Genomic DNA, 20,292 nt, shown 5'->3' with positions numbered 1-20,292 from the left:
TCAGGCTGAGTAGCCGTCCCGGCGATGAATTCTGTTTCGATGGTTCGAGTTAGAAAGTTAATGCATCATCCGCCATTACTTGAAAAGGGGTGTAATCTTTTGGTCGAATTTGTACTTGTGCCGGTGGTTGATTCTTATTATGTGTACTAGACTTGAGCATACATTACTGGTTGATTCATATTATATCTTAGGTTTGAGTAATGTATTTGATCAAAAATATTCTAGCTTAATTTAGCTTGGCTTTGAAGAATTATAAAAAATTATTTGGATCAGATTGAACAAAAAGAACCCACCCACCTAGTAAATATTAATATTCGTCGGGGATCCATTTTTTTCAAACTCAAACTTTTTGATTTAGATTTAGATTTTGTTTTAGATTAGATGAAGAATCAATGAATACGAACACATATACCAATACAAATGCAACCTTAATTTAAGGGTAACCATGATATGATAAGTCAGACGTGGATTAAAAAAAAAAAACAAAGGAGGAGAAGTGTTTTTTTTTAAAAAAAAACGAAAGAGCAAAGTAAATAAAAATACCAACGATGACCTACTTAAACGCTAAAAAAGAAAGAGTATAGTAAAAACGAAGATGAAGGAAAGATAAGGAAGATTGAGCAAAAATACCGAAAACAATGAATCAAGAAATAACCAACATAATGCACGACAAATGTGGACGATAAGTATATACTGAATACTCTCTCTTAAAAACTAACTAATATTGAGTAAATAAAAATGCCAACCGTGACATACTTAAACGTTGATAAAGAAATAGCATAGTAAAAAAGAAGTTGAAGGAAAGAGCACAGTAAAAGGAAGATTGAGCGAGAAAATATCGAAAACAATGAATGATGAAACAACCAACATGAATGCGCAATGGAAACGGCATTTATTTAAAAACCAACTCATATGGAGCAGGGTTAAAATATTAAAAAAAAATTTTGTAACCGGGTTAAAATGTTAAATAAACAATGGAAAACTCATGTTTTTATAATAACTAGTATTTTACTTACGCGATGCTTTTTTATATAATTAACGATAAAAATTAGTAATTAAGAGTATTTAAATAAATAATTGAAATACAAATTAGTAAACGAATTATATATCGTACAATTAAAAAACAAACAAATTATCTTACAAAATTTAAAAACTTCCTTAAATACATCGTTTGTCGTTGAAATTTTTTTTGTTGTTATGATCACACATAAAAGCTGTTGGAGTCTTGCAATCCGAAGTCATCTTAAATTCGAAAAAACATTAAAATTATGAAATAACCAAAAGATAAATTAAAATTTAAATAAACGAAAAAACATTAACATTATGAAATTACCAAAAGATAAATTAAAATTTAAATAAACGAAGTAATCTAGGAATACCTGTTCTGAAATGCAAGAATTTCATCAAAGTTACTATTTTATATCATCTTAGTGATATAAAACGTATTAGAAACACGTACTCCACCCCTAAATCTTTTTGCACGACACATTTGAAGAATTACAACAACATACTCTTTACCAATCGTACCCAAATATGAGGTCATCAACAAAGTTTTCCACAAGGTACATAACAATTTATTGTTTCTAAATAACAAAAAATATAGAATATTAATTAAATTTAAAAAATAACTTACAAAAAGTAAAATGACAAAGTTAAGTGAAATTGTCTTTACTATAAATCTCCAATGACAAAATCAATAAATTTTGTAGCAAGTTCACTAAATTCTTTATTTTGTGAGAGTCTCTTGATACAGTTTTGTCTATGAAAACTAGAACAAAAATTATCAGCAAAAAAAGTGTTAGATCCATATAAACATAATAAAATTAATTTACTTGAAAAAATCAAAAGTAAACAAAAAACGCAATATAGTATTATCAATCCATAAAACATGAAGAAAAAAACCAACTTACCAAATATTTCATCAACAACATCTCTATTTTTCACACCCCTTAAGGTTTTGAGCTCAGACATCTTTGATGAAAAAATATCATTGATTTAGTCGTATATCATACTCACACATCTAAAAAAAGATATCATAAGATAAAAAAAATACATCAACATCATGAAATACATTTTTTATTTTGAGATTTCAATCATTTTCAAAATAATGCATATCGTAACAATAAGTGTGATTGGTAAAATCGGTAGATTGTTATCTATATATATATATATATAAATATAATTTATTGACCTCTTTTTACATTGGTTAAATTTTCAAATTTTTGAAACTCAACGAATTTCCAAGCTAAAATTGCTCTACTGTTATTATTGTTATATATAATTTTACTTACTTCCACTTTCTTTTTTACATATCTCTTTCCTTTTTTCACAAACATTTTTTCCGGAACAAATTCAAAATTCTCGTTTGTGTTAAATATATTTTGAGGTGTAATTTCGATTTTCTCGTTTATGTAAATGAAGCAAGTTTAGAATTAATCAAATTGGTATATTGTTATGTATTTATTTATGGAGATGGAGATTTTTTAAAATATGTGGAACAAAAAAATTAATTGTAACTAAATAAAACGTTGGTAAAAAAACAAAATTTGAACTGAAATTTTTAATTTTATTATTTTTGTAGTCTAATTTTTTTGACCAATCAAATATTGTTAAATAGAGTAAATTTCGACAAATTCAAAAGGAAACAAATTTGAAAACGAATTTTAGTACATTAGATATACACATATAGTATTCAATAAAATATATCGTGTATTTGGGATGTATATAGACATTTTTTTTTGAAGTCTGAAGATTGAATTTTAAATTCAAATGAGGAATTAGATTGATTAATTTTTGTGTATCTTTTGATTGGTTATATATATATAAATATATATATATATATATATATATATATATATATATATAGGGTGCGGGGATCCATGTACACCCGTGCCTAAAACAACTCCGATTGTCTTGAAATTTTCACTGTAGAGTCGTCTCGAAAATGCGAATACAACGATATATCATATGATACAAATTTCAATCTCGGTGTTTCATAAAAGTTCTCGGTTTGGTCCTTCCGTCTACTCGTGGGTTAAAACTAACAAAATACATCACATGTCATTCACACATTGTAAAAGACCCAAAATCCCAGACTGAAATCCCTGACTTTCGTTTCACTTGTTCCATAGTTTTGTTTCTCATCCTGTTCACAATTCTCTATGCCATGGTTGTCTTTCTGACTCCTCTTACACCATAAATGGCTATCACATGAACATGGTCATCATTCAAAGACTTCATGATTTCTTCCTCGACCTGTCTTCTAGATTCAAACTCCATAGATGGTTTGTCATAGATGGACACCATGGATGGTGAAGGGGCAGAACAAGCATAAACGATGGAATTCCCATCTTTTTGGAGTTTTTCAATGCCGTGTGCAGTCCTCTTGGAATTCTTGCCCATGAGTACCACACGATTATACTCTAAATCTTAAGATTATCGTACGTTCGCAAGATCTCCGTGGCCTCTTCGAGCTTCATAGTTCCTTCATTTGACCAATCGACGACATCATTCGTAGCTCTCTCCGCACGAAACCGAGCCTCTTCAATCTTTGATCCATATCGTGTTTTTTCTCTCGAAATAACGGATTTAATCTCGCAGTCCTTGAATGTCGTCTCCGAGGGACCACCAATAAACAACACGGCGCTTGACGAAAGGCCAGAAGCCATCTGTAACCTGAGATTTTTCAACTTATTTGAGAAAGAAACAAAACTATGAAACAAGTAAAACGAAAGTAAGGGATTTAATCTAGGGTTTTAGGAATTTTACAACGTTTGAATGACACATGATATATTATGTTAGTTTTAACCCACGAGTAGAAAGAATGACCAAACTAGAAACTTTTGAGAAATATTTGGGATGAAACCGGGAACGTAAAAATATTTAGGACTGAACCGAGAACTTTTGAGAAACATTTGAGTAGAAACCGGGAACGTAAAAATATTTATGACTGAACGGGGAATGTGTCCAAATATTTAGGACTGAATCGGGATTTTGCCCAAAAAAGATGTGTCATTTATATCAATCTTTACATACATGTTTTAGTAATAAAAAATCGCATATTGGTATCAGATCTTAAACAATTAGTACTCAAATATCATATATCAGTACCCAATTCTCAATGTTTTGTACCGAGTTTCAACCGAGAAAAAACATGTGGGTCCAGAAAGTGCAAACAAAAAAATTTTCTAACAGGAACAAAATGCAAAGTTACGTTTGGGGTTAGAGATTTAAATCAAATTTACCCATAATATTTTAATAGCTTCATTTTCAATTTCATTTTTAAATGGTTTAATATTTCCATTGTACTTCATTTCAATTAACTTCATTTAATTTTTTTTTTGCCAATTATAAAATATTTTTTTTATTCTGGTCTGACATTAATCGGATGAGAGGAAGAAGGCTCAGTGACGTCAGATGAAGTAGAAGCACAAATTTGAAGAATTGAGGCAGGAGCAACAGCAGGCTTAACAGCAACATCTTTCATTAAGGTAGATGACTTATCTGATTGAGGGATAGATATCACGGAGAGAGTAGCAGATGGAAGATCCAACTTGTACTTGAACATAATGGTAATTGGTCGGAGGATACTGTGAATAAGATCATCCCGAACTATCTTAAAGATAGGTGGCAAATCCATGACCAGATGTTCAGATGAGCTATCCTTCTCAGAGATGACAGACAAATCAATACAATGTTCCTCTCTAGGAACAAATGGAACAAGAGATGTTGTGAGACCTCGGTTCTAATCTTCTATTCTTAAGATAATATAAACAATTATCATGCACCATCTATAAGTTAAGGCAACAAGAAGAAATAAAAAATTTTTTTTTTGAATGAACAGTACTGCGCTCGATCCTATAAAAGCCTAGGATCGAGCGCACCACAATTACAAACTCTCTGCCGAGAAAAATGCAGGGTGCCGCGCTCGATCCGGCAAAAAGCCAGGATCGAGCGCACCATTTTCTGAAACTCTCTGTCTCGGAAATCACAGGGGCCGCGCTCGATCCTGTAATAACCTAGGATCGAGCGCACCCCCTTGCCCAGAAAAATTCAGAACATGGAATGCCTTTCCTTCAAACTCAATCCAACATTAATCATAACAACACAAAAGCAAGGCTAACCAATGCCATTCAAGCCATTCTATGCTTCAAAACATAAACATGCATTACAACTCAATTCTTCCAACTAGTACATAAAATCTTGGAGTTCAACAACTGTTCAAAGTAGAGGACATGCAATAACAACATAACGATGAAGTTCGATATCTAAAACATGTTCCAACAACACTAGGTAGACATGCTGACACGACTTCTAAACCGAGTCTCACTTCTACATCTTTCCCTCGGAGCTAACCATGTCTCTTCTGACTTGTTCCTGCCCCACCTGTTTCCAAGTACACATACAAAACAAAGCAACAGCCGGATAACCGGTGAGAATGATAATCCCAGTAAAAGCAACATAACAAGTAATACAACAATAAACATGCTTTCAAGACAACAACAAAATCAATAACAACGTAATGAAATGCATGTCTTTAAACCGGGATATCAAATCTGATAAACGAGGGATTGCTGCTGTGCTTTTGGGATCCTGAGGATGAGATCACATAACGACTCACCGACTCTCCCAATCGAGGTGGTGCCACGTATCCCACTCCTCTAGACTTTGAGCAACTATAATGAGTATGCTAGCACCAGGCAAAACGACTACGACCTAGGCCACTCAATCATAGTTCCCAAACGTCTAAACAAAAAGGGGCGGTTCTGCCCGCTAGAAACAAGATTGGCTCAATATGAATGCATAACAAAACATAAACATAAGCCACATAAACAACTCAAATAACAACCAAAATACAAGTTTCACATGCTAGAACAAGTATTGATGCAATATGTGATTTGAAAGGGAAACTCGAGAACCAACAGTCCCGAGTATGCTATCCCGCTACGATGACTGCTTTTACCTTTCAATGCAGTAGTTCCAACTCTGGAAAAGCTACAACAAAAGATTGTATCAAAGACTATACAATCTAAACAACAACTACGGTTCAAGGTAATTCTCTTTACCGTTCTTCGTCCAACTCTCGACGACCAAATGCTGCTAACACAAGGCTCGACAAACTCCAACGAATCTGTACTAAGATAAGAGATGATCAACAACAACGATTACTCATGAGCCAAAGTGCAACAACTCAAAGGGTTCGAAATCTCGAAACTCAAACCAACGGCATAACGGCTATAAACTGAACAAACCGAAAACGCAGACAGCAGTTCAATAACGATATAACCTCATAACAATTCCCAAAACAACAATAACAAGGCAACCCCATCAATCTCAAAATCCAAGTTTTCGAAAATGGCTTCCAAAAATCATAACAAATCCGAACGTCGCTCTAATTCAAAACCGACAGATAATAAACGATCAGAACTCCGCCAAGAACAACATACTAGAATCTAAATCGATTTTAACAACCTCCGAAAAACAAAACATATCCAATCGGAGAAATACTTATGGTATAACGGAGCTCTCGCTGCAGTGATCCCTAATCTGCCTTCAAAATTAATTTCTAATGGACGGATCGAGCTCGGACTGGATTTGAAAGCTTAAAGAGGGTTTGAGGCATCTCTAATGGTGGATATCGGTTTTGGAGAGGAATATGAAGACTCTTCCCAATCAATTCCAAGTGTAGATAATATATCAAAAACAATATTTGCGTTTTAGTCCCTAAAATTTCCAAAATTTGCAAAAAGGACCCTGATCAAAATCAAATCGGCTCGAGAACTCTGTAATCTCCGATTAACTCTAATAAACTCATTTAAGATAAAAACGGGGCGTTACAATTCTCCCCCACTAAGAAGAGATTTCGTCCTCGAAATCAACAAGAACCACAACTCATAAGATAGAATAAAGAACTAAAGACAGTAAGAAGAACTCACGTCATCCAAATAACTCCGAAAATCGCTGTCTCATGTTAGATTCTGTCTCCCAAGTCGCTTCCTCGATGCCGTGACGGCTCCACTGCACTTTCACCAATGGAATCAACTTGGTTCTGAGTTGCTTTTCTTTCCGATCAAGGATCTGAATCGGTCGTTCAAAATAGCTCAGAGTCTCGTCTAACTCGGCTTCGTCAGGCTGAAGAATATGAGAAGGATCTGGATGATACTTTCACAGCATAGAGACGTGAAAAACATCGTGAATACCAGATAAAGATGGAGGAAGTGCAAGTCTGTAGGCAAGATCACCTATCTTCTCGAGAATCTCGTACGGCCCGATGAATCTCGGAGATAACTTCCCTCTCTTACCGAATCTGACAGTGCCTCTGAACGGAGAAATCTTCAGAAAGACTCGGTCTCCCTGATCAAAACTCAGAGGTCTATGCCTGACATTCGCATACTTCGCCTGTCTATCTTGAGCTGACTTCATTCTGGTCTGAATGATCTTAACCTGCTCTGCCATATCTCTAAGCATCTCCGGTCCCAAAACTGATGACTCAGACAAGTCATCCCAAAACAACGGAGATCGGCATTTCTTGCCGTAAAAAGCCTCAAAAGGCGCCATACCGATACTCGCTTGGAAGCTGTTGTTGTAAAAAAACTCGACAAGAGACAAAGAATCCTGCCAACTAGTGCCAAAGTCTAGCACTACCGCTCGCAGCATATCCTCTAACGTCTGGATAGTCCGCTCTGACTGTCCATCGGTCTGAGGATGATAAGCTGTACTCAGATGCAATCGAGTACCAAGTGCCCCCTGAAGACTGTTCCAAAAGTGAGAAGTGAATCTAGGATCTCTGTCTGAAACGATCGACTTCGGCACACCATGAAATCTCACAACATTGCTAACATACAACTCAGCCATCTGATCATGACGATACGTCATTCTGTACGGAATAAAACATGCAGACTTTGTCAATCGGTTGATCACTACCCAAATGGCATTGCATCCTCGAACGGATCGTGGTAGCTTCATGACGAAATCCATGGAAATGTGATCCTACTTCCATTCAGGAACAGATAGACTGTGCAACAGACCTCCTGGTCGCTTTTGTTATGCTTTAACTTGTTGACAGTTCAAACACCGAGATACAAACCTCGCCACATCGCTCTTCATTCTCTTCCACCAGAACTGGTTCTTTAGGTCGTTGTACATATTACGACCTCCAGGATGAATACTAAACCGACTGCAATGAGCCTCTCAAAGAATACGCTGCCTCAACTCCGAAATATCAGGCACAACAATATGGTTATTTACAAACAAAACAGCATCTCTAACCTGGAATTCAGACTGATGCCCAGATCTGACTTTCTCTACTGAAACCTGAATGCTCGGCTCAGACTTCTGTGCTTCTCTGATTGCAACAAACAACTCCGGTTCGGCTTGAATAGCAAACAGTATGATAGTCTCCCTATCTGTTTCAAACTCTAAACCAGAAGTGCAACAATCATCGATCAACTGAGAAACACCAATAGTAGAAAGAGATAAAGAACATAGCTTTCGGCTCAAGGCATCTGCAACTGCATTCGACTTTCCCGGATAATACTTGATTTCACAGTCGAAATCCTTCAACAGATCTAACCATCTTCTCTGTCTCATATTCAGCTCTGCCTGTGAAAACAAGTACTTAAGACTCTTATGATCAGAAAAGATCTCGAAAGACTCACCATAAAGATAGTGACGCCAGATCTTCAGAGCAAATACAATCGCAGCTAGTTCAAGATCATCAACTGGATAACGAGTTTCGTGCAGTTTCAGCTACCTCGATGCATACGCCACCACATGCTTATGCTGCATAAGAACACAACCCAAGCCTCGGTTAGAAGCATCACAATAGACTGTGAAACCTCCAGTACCTTTCGGAATAAAAAGAATCGGAGCACTGGTCAGTCTCCTCTTCAGATCAACAAAGCTAGCCTCAAAATCTGCAGTCCAGACAAAAGGCGCATTCTTCTGAGTCAGCTGGGTAATAGGCTTGGCAATAGACGAGAAACCCTCGATGAATCGGCGATAATAACTAGCTAAACCCATGAAGATTCGGATCTCAGGTACTGATGTCAGTCTAGGCCAATTCATAACCGCTTCAATCTTGCTGGGATCGACAGAAATCCCATCTTCAGAAATAATATGACCGAGAAAGACAACTCGATCTTACCAGAATTCACATTTAGACAAATTGGCAAACAACTGCTCAACTCGCAAAATCTGCAGTACGGTCCTCAAGTGCTCTGCATGGTCAGTACGGTTCTTCGAGTATATAAGAATATCATCGATAAAGATAATGACGAACTCATCTAAATAATGCTGAAAGATACGGTTAATCAAACCCATAAAAACCGCTGGAGCGTTAGTCAAACCAAACGGCATGACTATAAACTCAAAGTGACCATACCTCGTTCTGAATGCGGTCTTAGGAACATCTTCCTCTCTCACTCTCAGCTGGTGATAGCCTGACCTCGGATCAATCTTCGAATAGACAGAAGAACCCTGCAGCTGATCAAAAATGTCATCTATTCGGGGTAAAGGATACCTGTTCTTAACTGTAGTCTGATTCAACTGACGGTAGTCGATACAAAGCCGCATAGAACCATCCTTCTTCCGAACAAACAGAACAGGAGCACTCCAAGGTGATATACTAGGTCTGATGTATCCCTTGGAAATCAAATATTCAAGTTGCTCCTTCAACTCTCTCAGTTCAATAGGTGCCATACGATAAGGAGCTTTGGAAATAGGTTGAGTACCTTGCACCAAATCGATGCTGAATTCGATCTCTCGAATAGGTGGCAATCCAGGAACATCTTCCGAAAACACATCAGCAAAATCTCTAACCACTGGTAAGTCAACCAAAGCTGGGCTAGATTTCAGTACATCAACCGCATAAACCAAAAATCCTTCTGCACCTCTCTGTAACAAACGAGTCATAGATAACACTGAAATCAAAGGAATTCTAGATCGAGAACCCTTACCGAAGAATTTCCACTCGTCTGCCATTTCAGGTCTGAACCTGACAACTTTCTGAAAACAATCGACTGTTGCCCTGTACTTGGTCAAAGCATCTATATCGACTATACAATCAAAATCTGACAACCCAAGCACAATACAGTCGAATTCTAACAAATTCCCCTCAAAACAAAGTTCACATTTCCTGACTAGTCTGACAGAAACAATTCCCCCACCCAACGGTGAAGTAACAGCTACTATAGTAGGCAACAACTCAGTAGGCAAGACATGCAATAACACAAATTTCTCAAAGATAAAGGAATGAGAAGCACCTGTATCTATCAAAACATGAGCAGAATAACCAAAAATCGAACAGTTACCTGCTATAACATCGTCAGGTGCTGCCTGAGCCTGATCCTCTGTCAAAGCAAAGACTCGTGCCTGCGGTCTCGGAGGCTGGTTCGCACTAGAGTTACCTCCCTGTCTGTTCTGCTGCTGAGGCTGGAAAGAGTGCACTGCAGAAGACTACCTCTCGGGTTGAGCTGCAGGTCGAGATGAACTTCCGCTCTGAGCTCTATCTCTGCTACGCTGAGGGCACACCTTAGAGAAGTGTCCCGGTTGCTGACAGGTGTTACAATTACCAAAGACTCCCACACACTGATCCGGTGAGTGTCTTCCCCCACACTTGCTGCAGTACATGGCTGAAGATCAAAAACTCTGTCCTGAACCGAATTGCTTTGAACCACTGAAACTAGAAGAACTGTTCCCCTGCCTCTTGAACTATTTACCTCTTGCTTTGTACTGATCTTTTCTGTTTCCCCCACTGTTTCCACCTTCATACCTTTGCTGCTGGTTCTGATACTGCGGTGGCTGATTTTGATACTGAGATGGTTGGTTCTGATACTGCCTCTGCTGCTGAGGTGCCACCTGATTACCTCTTTGCCTCCACAAGCCTGCTTCTGCTCCCTTTGCGTGATTCATGGCATCCGCAAAGTTGTTAGGTCTGTTAGTGTTTACCAACGTGAAGACGTCTGGGTTCAAACCATTGATGAACTGATCTGCCTTAGCTTCTTCATCTTCGGCAATTAGCGGTGCAAAATGCAACAGACTATCGAACTTAGCCACGTACTCTTCAATGTTCAGATTCCCTTGCCTCAGGTTGGCAAACTCTGCTCCCTTATCTTTGCGATACGAGATAGGGAAAAACCGCTTATAAAATTCAGATTTAAAAAGAGTCCAAGTAACTTCCGTACCTCTACTCTCCATTGCTTTCTTTGTCATGATCCACCAGCTCTTAGCAACCCCACGTAGCTGATGAATGACTAACCTGATTCTGCGATCATCTGTGTAATCAATGGAATCGAACAGCTGATCAATATCATCCAACCAACTCTCGCAGTCAACTGGATTTTCTGAACCCATCAATAACGGCGGATTGAACGACTGAAACCTCTTCAGCAAGGTTTCCATAGGCGTTGCTGAAGCATCCAACTGATCAACTTCAGTGCTAGCTTGCTCAGTCGCAGGGATAACTGGCGGTGTGTTTCTGTTTATCACTCGACGAGGACCCATCTGAATAACAAAGATTAGGGCACAAGATATCTCAATCGCTACAACTGGTGCCCCTCTACAACCGCTCAGAAAAATCGGATACCAGTCGATAACATAAGCAGTTATATCTCAAGTAGATCATGCTTTATAAAAGTAAATCACATAACCATGTAATTCAAATAATTCTCAACAATAAAGCATGCTTGCATGGAATTAATTATACAGCTAAAATAATTCAAACACATGCGAGGAGCCAATACACGCAGACTCGATCTACCCGCTCACTCTAGTTCAACCAAGAATCTTAACTCTCTGATACCACTTAATGTGAGACCTCGGTTCTAATCTTCTATTCTTAAGATAATATAAACAATTATCATGCACCATCTATAAGTTAAGGCAACAAGAAGAAATAAATTTTTTTTTTTTAATGAACAATACTGCGCTCGATCCTATAAAAGCCTAGGATCGAGCGCACCACAATTACAAACTCTCTGCCGAGAAAAATGCAGGGTGTCGCGCTCGATCCGGCAAAAATCCAGGATCGAGCGCACCATTTTCTGAAACTCTCTGTCTCGGAAATCACAGGGGCCGCGCTCGATCCTGTAATAACCTAAGATTGAGCGCACCCCCTTGCCCAAAAAAATTCAGAACATGGAATGACTTTCCTTCAAACTCAATCCAACATTAATCATAACAACACAAAAGCAAGGCTAACCAATGCCATTCAAGCCATTCTATGCTTCAAAACATAAACATGCATTACAACTCAATTCTTCCAACTAGTACATAAAATCCTGGAGTTCAACAACTGTTCAAAGTAGAGGACATGCAATAACAACATAACGATGAAGTTCGATATCTAAAACATGTTCCAACAACACTAGGTAGACATGCTGACACGACTTATAAACCGAGTCTCACTTCTACATCTTTCCCTCGGAGCTAACCATGTCTCTTCTGACTTGTTCCTGCCCCACCTGTTGCCAAGTACACATACAAAACAAAGCAACAGCCGGATAAACGGTGAGAATGATAATCCCAGTAAAAGCAACATAAAAAGTAATACAACAATAAACATGCTTTCAAGACAACAACGAAATCAATAACAACGTAATGAAATGCATGTCTTTGAACCGGGATATCAAATCTGATAAACGAGGGATTGCTGCTGTGCTTTTGAGATCCCGAGGATGAGATCACATAACGACTCACCGACTCTCCCAATCGAGGTAGTGCCACGTATCTCACTCCTCTATACTTTGAGCAACTATAATGAGTATGCTAGCACCAGGCGAAACGACTACGACCTAGGCCACTCAATCATAGTTCCCAAACGTCTAAACAAAAAGGGGAGGTTCTGCCCGCTAGAAACAAGATTGGCTCAAGATGAATGCATAACAAAACATAAACATAAGCCACATAAACAACTCAAATAACAACCAAAATACAAGTTTCACATGCTAGAACAAGTATTGATGCAATATGTGATTTTAAAAGGAAACTCGAGAACCAACAGTCCTGAGTATGCTATCCCGCTACGATGACTGCTTTTACCTTTCAATGCAGTAGTTCCAACTCTGGAAAAGCTACAACAAAAGATTGTATCAAATACTATACAATCTAAACAACAACTACGGTTCAAGGTAATTCTCTTTACCGTTCTTCGTCCAACTCTCGATGACCAAATGCTGCTAATACAAGGCTCGACAAACTCCAACGAATCTGTACGAAGATAAGAGATGATCAACAACAACGATTACTCACGAGCCAAAGTGCAACAACTCAAAGGGTTCGAAATCTCAAAACTCAAACCGACGGCATAACGGCTATAAACTGAACAAACCGAAAATGCAGACAGCAGTTCAATAACGATATAACCTCATAACAATGCCCAAAACAACAATAACAAGGCAACCCCATCAATCTCAAAATCCAAGTTTTCGAAAATGGCTTCCAAAAATCATAACAAATCCGAACGTCGCTCTAATTCAAAACCGACAGATAATAAATGATCAGAACTCCGCCAAGAACAACATACTAGAATCTAAATCGATTCTAAAAACCTCCGAAAAACAAAACATATCCGATCGGAGAAATACTTACGGTATAACGGAGCTCTCGCTGCATTGATCGCTAATCTGCCTTCAGAATTAATTTTTAACGGACGGATCGAGCTCAGACTGGATTTGAAAGCTTGAAGAGGGTTTGAGGCGTCTCTAATGGTGGATATCGGTTTTGGAGAGGAAGATGAAGACTCTTCCCAATCAATTCCAAGTGTAGATAATATATCAAAAACAATATTTGCATTTTAGTCCCTGAAATTTCCAAAATTTGCAAAAAGGACCCTGATCAAAATCAAATCGGCTCGAGAACTCTGTAATCTCCGATTAACTCTAATAAAATCATTTAAGATAAAAACGGGGCGTTACAGATGTATCCAAAGCAATGTCAGAAACTGCTGACTGAGTGTCAAAGGGAACATCTTCAGTCATGGATACCTCTTCAGTAAGAGATTTATCTGTAGCAGAGGTCTTGAGCGATGGTTCCTGGGGAACATTTTCGGTGGATGAAATGATATTCTCAATAAGTTGTGTATCAAGAGGAACGGACGCATGAGAGCTAGATTGCTCAGTCTGTTGTGCTTGCAATAGTTGATTTCCTGAAGAATTTTCAATGTGAGATGTGGTTAATGGTTCTTGAGAAAAGAGGACCACATCTAATTGTTCTGCAGGGACAACTTCAATGATCATGGATTCTTCTGGAACAAAAGTATTCGTAGCTGATGAAATGTTTGAAGTGATTGGTTCGGCAAAGAGAAAAAATTCATCCATCAGGGATTGTTCATCTGTATCAGACGGAGGAGCCGAAGATGAATGTTGAGCTCTGACTGGTGCTTCTGATGGAAATTCTTGTCTCATGAGTTGAGCATTTGCTGTCATCAGATTAGCATCGTTCTCCAGTTGGTTAAATGCGGCGGTCTTATAAAAAATATCCAGACTGATTGGATCGAACTTTGCTCTTTGTGTTCGAATGAAGTGTCGAAGAGTGCTTTCTTGTAGCCTAAGTTGAACAAACTCTCTTCTGTTCAAGGCTCGAGACACACATTTAGTTTCAGCCCATTCAAGTGCTGCAATCTTGTCCAGTGTGTTCAATTCCTTGATGTTCGAGAAATGTGTTAGAACACGTTTTCAGATCAGTGTGATATGATACCCGGAGCAGCGGAAGTTTAAAATTTTGTATTTTCTTATATGGAACAATTCCATATCATGGGTATAAAATCCTAACGATTAAAATCAACATGTAAAATAATAATAACAATTAATATTTTACCTCTTCAAGCTATGACATGATTATGGACACCAACAGATTAATCTGCTCTTGTTGTAAATCCCAGGAACTGATGACTCGCTCGATCAATCTCCTGAATTAGGTCCACGAACAGAAAACTAAAACCCTCTGATTGATTGCACTAGAAATCAATCAAATGTTTATCGAAGAGATTTACAGATTTGATTTGTCAATTCAGAATGTAATTTTCCAAAAATCACAGACTGAATGTTCTCTCAAAAAGGAGACAGAATTCGAAAATCTCCTTAGAACTGTTCTAGGATATTTCAAAAACTGTAGATGTGTGTGTTGCAGTATTTTCAAAAATTGCAAGACAATCAATTAGTCATTTTCAAAAACTGCACCATCTACCATATATAATTTATGTACTGGATTAAGTTATATGCCTAATAGGACACTAACTTCTTAGGGCCCATTATCCATAACTTAAAACCAACAAGCCAAGCCTATTATTATAGAAATTAATATACAATTCATCTTGACTCCGATTGATAAACCGATTTCACCAATGTACACAAAAACCATTTCTGTACCTTTTAAAGTCAAGATAATTTTTCTGAATCTGAATTCAGTGATTTCCAAAAATGCTCATCCCTATGTCATTTTAGGAAATTCCACTCCCTTTAGTTAAGAAGTCCAACTTCTCTTTCGCTAAATTTAACTCTTTAAATTTAACTATCTCAACAGGGATTAGTAATCCATTACTTGTGTGACCCTCAATGGTTCAGGGATATAGCTAGTTGTGGGCTCACAACTCCTTGTGACTCGGAACAACAATTTCTGACTTACCCATCGAATCATGATAAGAGCGCCTAGCAACATCGCCCCATGATTCCCTAGGTATCACTGATGGTGCCTGCAAGAACCAGTAGGTTTTGGTTAGCGTACAGTACGGTCCCTTCATCCAAATATCCCGATAGAATCAACAACCATTGGTACATCGAGAGTCGTTCGATATTCGATAACTATGCAATGCATCTTGAAGATCAAATAGTGACATCGTATGTGCTACTAGGAAACCAAGTAACCTAAATCACATCGAGTACTCTAGCCAGAGATTTGTCACACTAATATCTCCTCAGATCGCATAGGATATCCACACTCGCAAGCGTGTGGTGAATCCTTGACAACAAAGCATCGACTCTTATATGTGTCATAACTATACCCAATCCCGACACCTGATGACCCTCATAGAGTCGGTAAATGATTCAAAGTATAGTACTAGCATATAGAGTCTCCATGATGTTTCAAGTAGTAAGGACTAATGGTGTACAACCAAAACCGCGGACTTATCCACTCAATAAATGAAAACCACTTGGATAGTCCGAATAGGGTAGTTCAATCATCCATCATATGAATATCCATTTGCATGTTTCGAACATCTCTATGTTCCATACCAATGAAACGTGGTACTAGGCATCTCAAATGCTAGTCTCAATCTCGAGCGATCCTTATCCATATTTGCGGACGGCTCAATTGACTAGGAACTGTTTAGAATATACAGTGACTATAAGATGTGTTTCATGATAGTGATCTCTCTTTATTCACTATCTCATCTTACTTAAACTTTAGTATATTCAAGGTCTTTATCAAAACAACAGAAGTATATCATAATATAACAATATGAAGAAAGATAAAGAAAATGCCATTAATGAATGTAAATTATATTAAACAAAGATTGTTTATACATAGAGTCATAAAAGCCCTTAGCCACAAGTTGGCTAACCGGGAACCCACTCTTTCAATCTCCCACTTTCCCTAAAGCCAACTAGTCATACTACGTAGTCCCATTGCTTCGCGATGTTTGTCAAACAATGGTCCTGGTAAGGGCTTAGTAAGTGGATCAGCGATATTGTCTGCAGAGGCCACTCTCTCGACAGTGATGTCTCCTCTTTCCATGATCTCCCGGATGATGTGGTATTTCCTCAGTACGTGTTTGGATCTTTGATGAGACCTTGGTTCCTTTGCCTGAGCAACGGCACCAGTGTTGTACAGTACACCGGGACTGGACCAACAACTTCAGGAATTACACCCAACTCTTGGACAAAATTTCTCATCCAAACGGCCTCTTTAGCAGCAGTTGATGCCGCAATGTACTCTGCCTCAGTGGTGGAATCCACTTTGGTGTCCTGCTTGGAACTCTTCCAAGAGACAGCACCGCCATTGAGCATTAATACAAATCCAGAGGTTGATTTTGAGTCATTCACGTCGCTTTGGAAGCTAGAGTCGGTATAGCCTTCCAATTTCAATTCTCTTCCTCCATAAACCATGAATAAATTCTTAGTCCTTCTTAAGTACTTAAGAATATCCTTCACGGCTTTCCAATGCATTTGACCGGGGTTGGCCTGATATCTGCTCGTGACACTCAGAGCAAAGGCTACATCCGGTCTGGTAGATATCATCCCATATATAATACTACCTATGGCTGACGCATATGGTACGTGTGTCATTTTCTCTATCTCTTCGTCAGTCTTGGCAGACATCGACTTGGATAGAGAAACTCCATGACACATAGGTAGATGTCCTCTCTTGGATTCATCCATAGAGAACCTTTTCAATATGGTATCGATGTAGGTAGCTTGAGTGAGTCCTATCATTCTCTTAGATCTATCTCTATAGATCTGTATTCCTAGAATATAGGATGCCTCACCCAAGTCCTTCATCGAGAATCTACCTGACAATCATATCTTTGTTGATTGCAACATCCCTACATCATTCCCAATGAGTAGGATGTCATCAACATAAAGTACTAAGAATGTCACAGCATCCTTAACTACTTTCTTGTACATGCACGGTTCCTCCGGGTTCTTGATGAAACCAAAGTCCTTTATTGTTTCATCAAATTTCTGGTTCCAACTTCTTGATGCCTGTTTGAGACCATAAATTGATCTCTGAAGCTTGCATACCTTATGCTCGCTTCCCATGGATGTGAATCCTTCGGGCTGCATCATATAGATTTCTTCCTTAATGTTTCCATTAAGAAATGTAGTCTTCACATCCATTTGTCATATCTTATAGTCATACCAAGCTGCTATGGCAATAAAGATTCTTATGGACTTGAACATTGCGACTGGTGAAAAGGTTTCATCATAATAAACACCTTGTCTTTGAGTATAACCTTTTGCCACCAATCGTGCCTTGTAGGTCAATACCTTACCATCAGGCCCAAGTTTTCTCTTGTATATCCATTTACACCCTATTGGAACAATTCCATCGGGAGGATCTACTAAAGACCAAACTTGGTTTGTATGCATCGAGTCTATTTCCGACTGCATAGCTTCAAGCCATAAATTCGAATCCGCATCAGAAATGGCTTCCTTGAAGTTTCTTGGATCACATCCAATGTCGGGTTCACTTTGATCCCCTTCAAGAAGTAAACCATATCGAATAGGAGGTCTAGAAGTCCTCTCGGATCTTCTAAAAAGAGGCGTGTCGTTTAATGGTTCCTGAGGTGTGGGATCGTTATTTTGTATCTTGGGTTCTTCTCGAATTTCTTCAAGTTTCATCATCTTGCCTTTCTTATCAAGTAAGAACTCCTTCTCCATGAAGGTGGCATTCTTCGAAACAAACACTTTTGTTTTAGTAGGATGATAGAAATAATATCCGATTGAATTCTTCGGATACCCTACAAAATAACATATGGTGGATCGACTATCCAACTTATCTCCCACTGTCTGCTTCACATAAGCAGGACATCCCCAAATCCTCAAGTACAAATACTTAGGAGTTTTGCCAGTCCATAATTCATATGGAGTTTTGTTCACTGCTTTAGTGTGGACATTGTTCAACAGCAATACCGCCGTTTCAAGAGCATAGCCCCAAAACGAAGGTGGAAGCTCAGTGAAGCTCATCATAGATCGAACCATGTCCAACAATGTTCGATTGCGACGCTCCGAAACACCATTTAGCTGAGGTGTCATAGGAGGAGTCCACTGAGAGAGAATCCCATTCTCTTTTAGATAGCCCAAAAACTCGGTACTTAAGTATTCTCCACCTCGATCCGATCGAAGTGCTTTAATACTTTTACCTAGTTTGTTTTCTACTTCAGCCTTGAATTCTTTGAACTTTTCAAATGATTCAGACTTATATTTCATCAAATATAAATACACGTACCTAGAATAATCATCAGTAAAGGTAATGAAGTAGGTGTGACCAAATTTAGTACCAATACTAAATGGGCCGCAAACATCTGTATGGATCAAATCCAACAGATTTTGACTACGCTCAGGTTTTCCTTTGAAAGGAGTTTTAGTCATTTTTCCTTTTAGGCAGGACTCACAAGTTGGTAGAGAGTTAATATCAGACATATCAAACATGCCCTCTCCCACTAGCTTGTTCATCCTCCTTGAGGAAATATGACCTAGCCTAGCATGCCAAAGGTTTGCCGGGTTTTGACTATCATTTTTTCTTTTATTTGTTGTTGCCGGTTTATCAACATAATTAATTGGTACGTCTTTTAATTTTAAGTTATATAGATCGTTTTCAAGTTGTCCACATCCAATCAAACATTCATTCTTGTAAATATTGCAAATCTCATTCACAAAATTGCAAGAAAAACCATCTCTATCAAGCATAGAAACAGAAATAATGTTTTTAACCAAATCTTGCACAAATAAAATATCTCTCAAAAGTAACTTAAAATTGTTCTGCAAAACTAAATAAAAGTCTCCCACAGCTTTGGCTTCAACTCTAAAACCATTTTCGAGCCTTAGCTGGGTCTCACCCATCCTAAGCTTACGACTTCTTGTCATCACCTGCAAATCATTGCAAATGTGAGATCCACATCCGGTATCCAATACCCAAGAAGTAGTATTAAGTGAAACATTTTATTTCAATGTAAAATATACCCTTTGCAGTTTGCAACTGCTCGAGATATTCTTTGCAGTTACGTTTCCAATGACCGGGTTTCTTGCAGTGATGGCAAACATCTTCAGATCTGTTCACGTTTGAATCCTTTGTTTTGTTCTTCTTCTTTGGCACAGTTTTCTTGGGTGGGGCAGAACGTTTCTTACCCTTTCCACTTGGTCTTTCTTAGAGTTAGAAGAGGAACCAACAAAAAATACCGGTTTATCCTTCTTTAATGTGGCCTCATATGTGACAAGTATATTGACCATCTCTTCAAGGGTGGCCTCTATCTTATTCATATTGAAGTTCATCACAAAACCATCAAACGACGAAGAAAGTGAAAGAAGTAACAAGTCCGCATTCAGTTCGTGCTCCAATGTCAAATCAAGTGTTACCAACTTTTCAATGAGCTCAATCATGTGTATCTCATGCTCACGGACCGAAGTCCCATCTCGCATGCGGCATGTCATGAGCTCTTTGACGGTGGCATACCTCTCCGATCTTGACTGAGCTCCAAAAAGTTCCTTGAGAGTATCGTGAATGTCAACAGCATTCACTGCATTCTCAAATCGCCTCTAAAGTTCATCAGACATCGAAGCCTGCATGTAACATTTG

The sequence above is a fragment of the Henckelia pumila genome, chromosome 3 (genome assembly GCF_033568475.1).
Source record: "Henckelia pumila isolate YLH828 chromosome 3, ASM3356847v2, whole genome shotgun sequence".
Taxonomy (NCBI): domain Eukaryota; kingdom Viridiplantae; phylum Streptophyta; class Magnoliopsida; order Lamiales; family Gesneriaceae; genus Henckelia; species Henckelia pumila.
The sequence above is the reverse complement of the archived record's forward strand: the minus strand, read 5'-3'. Positions refer to the sequence as shown.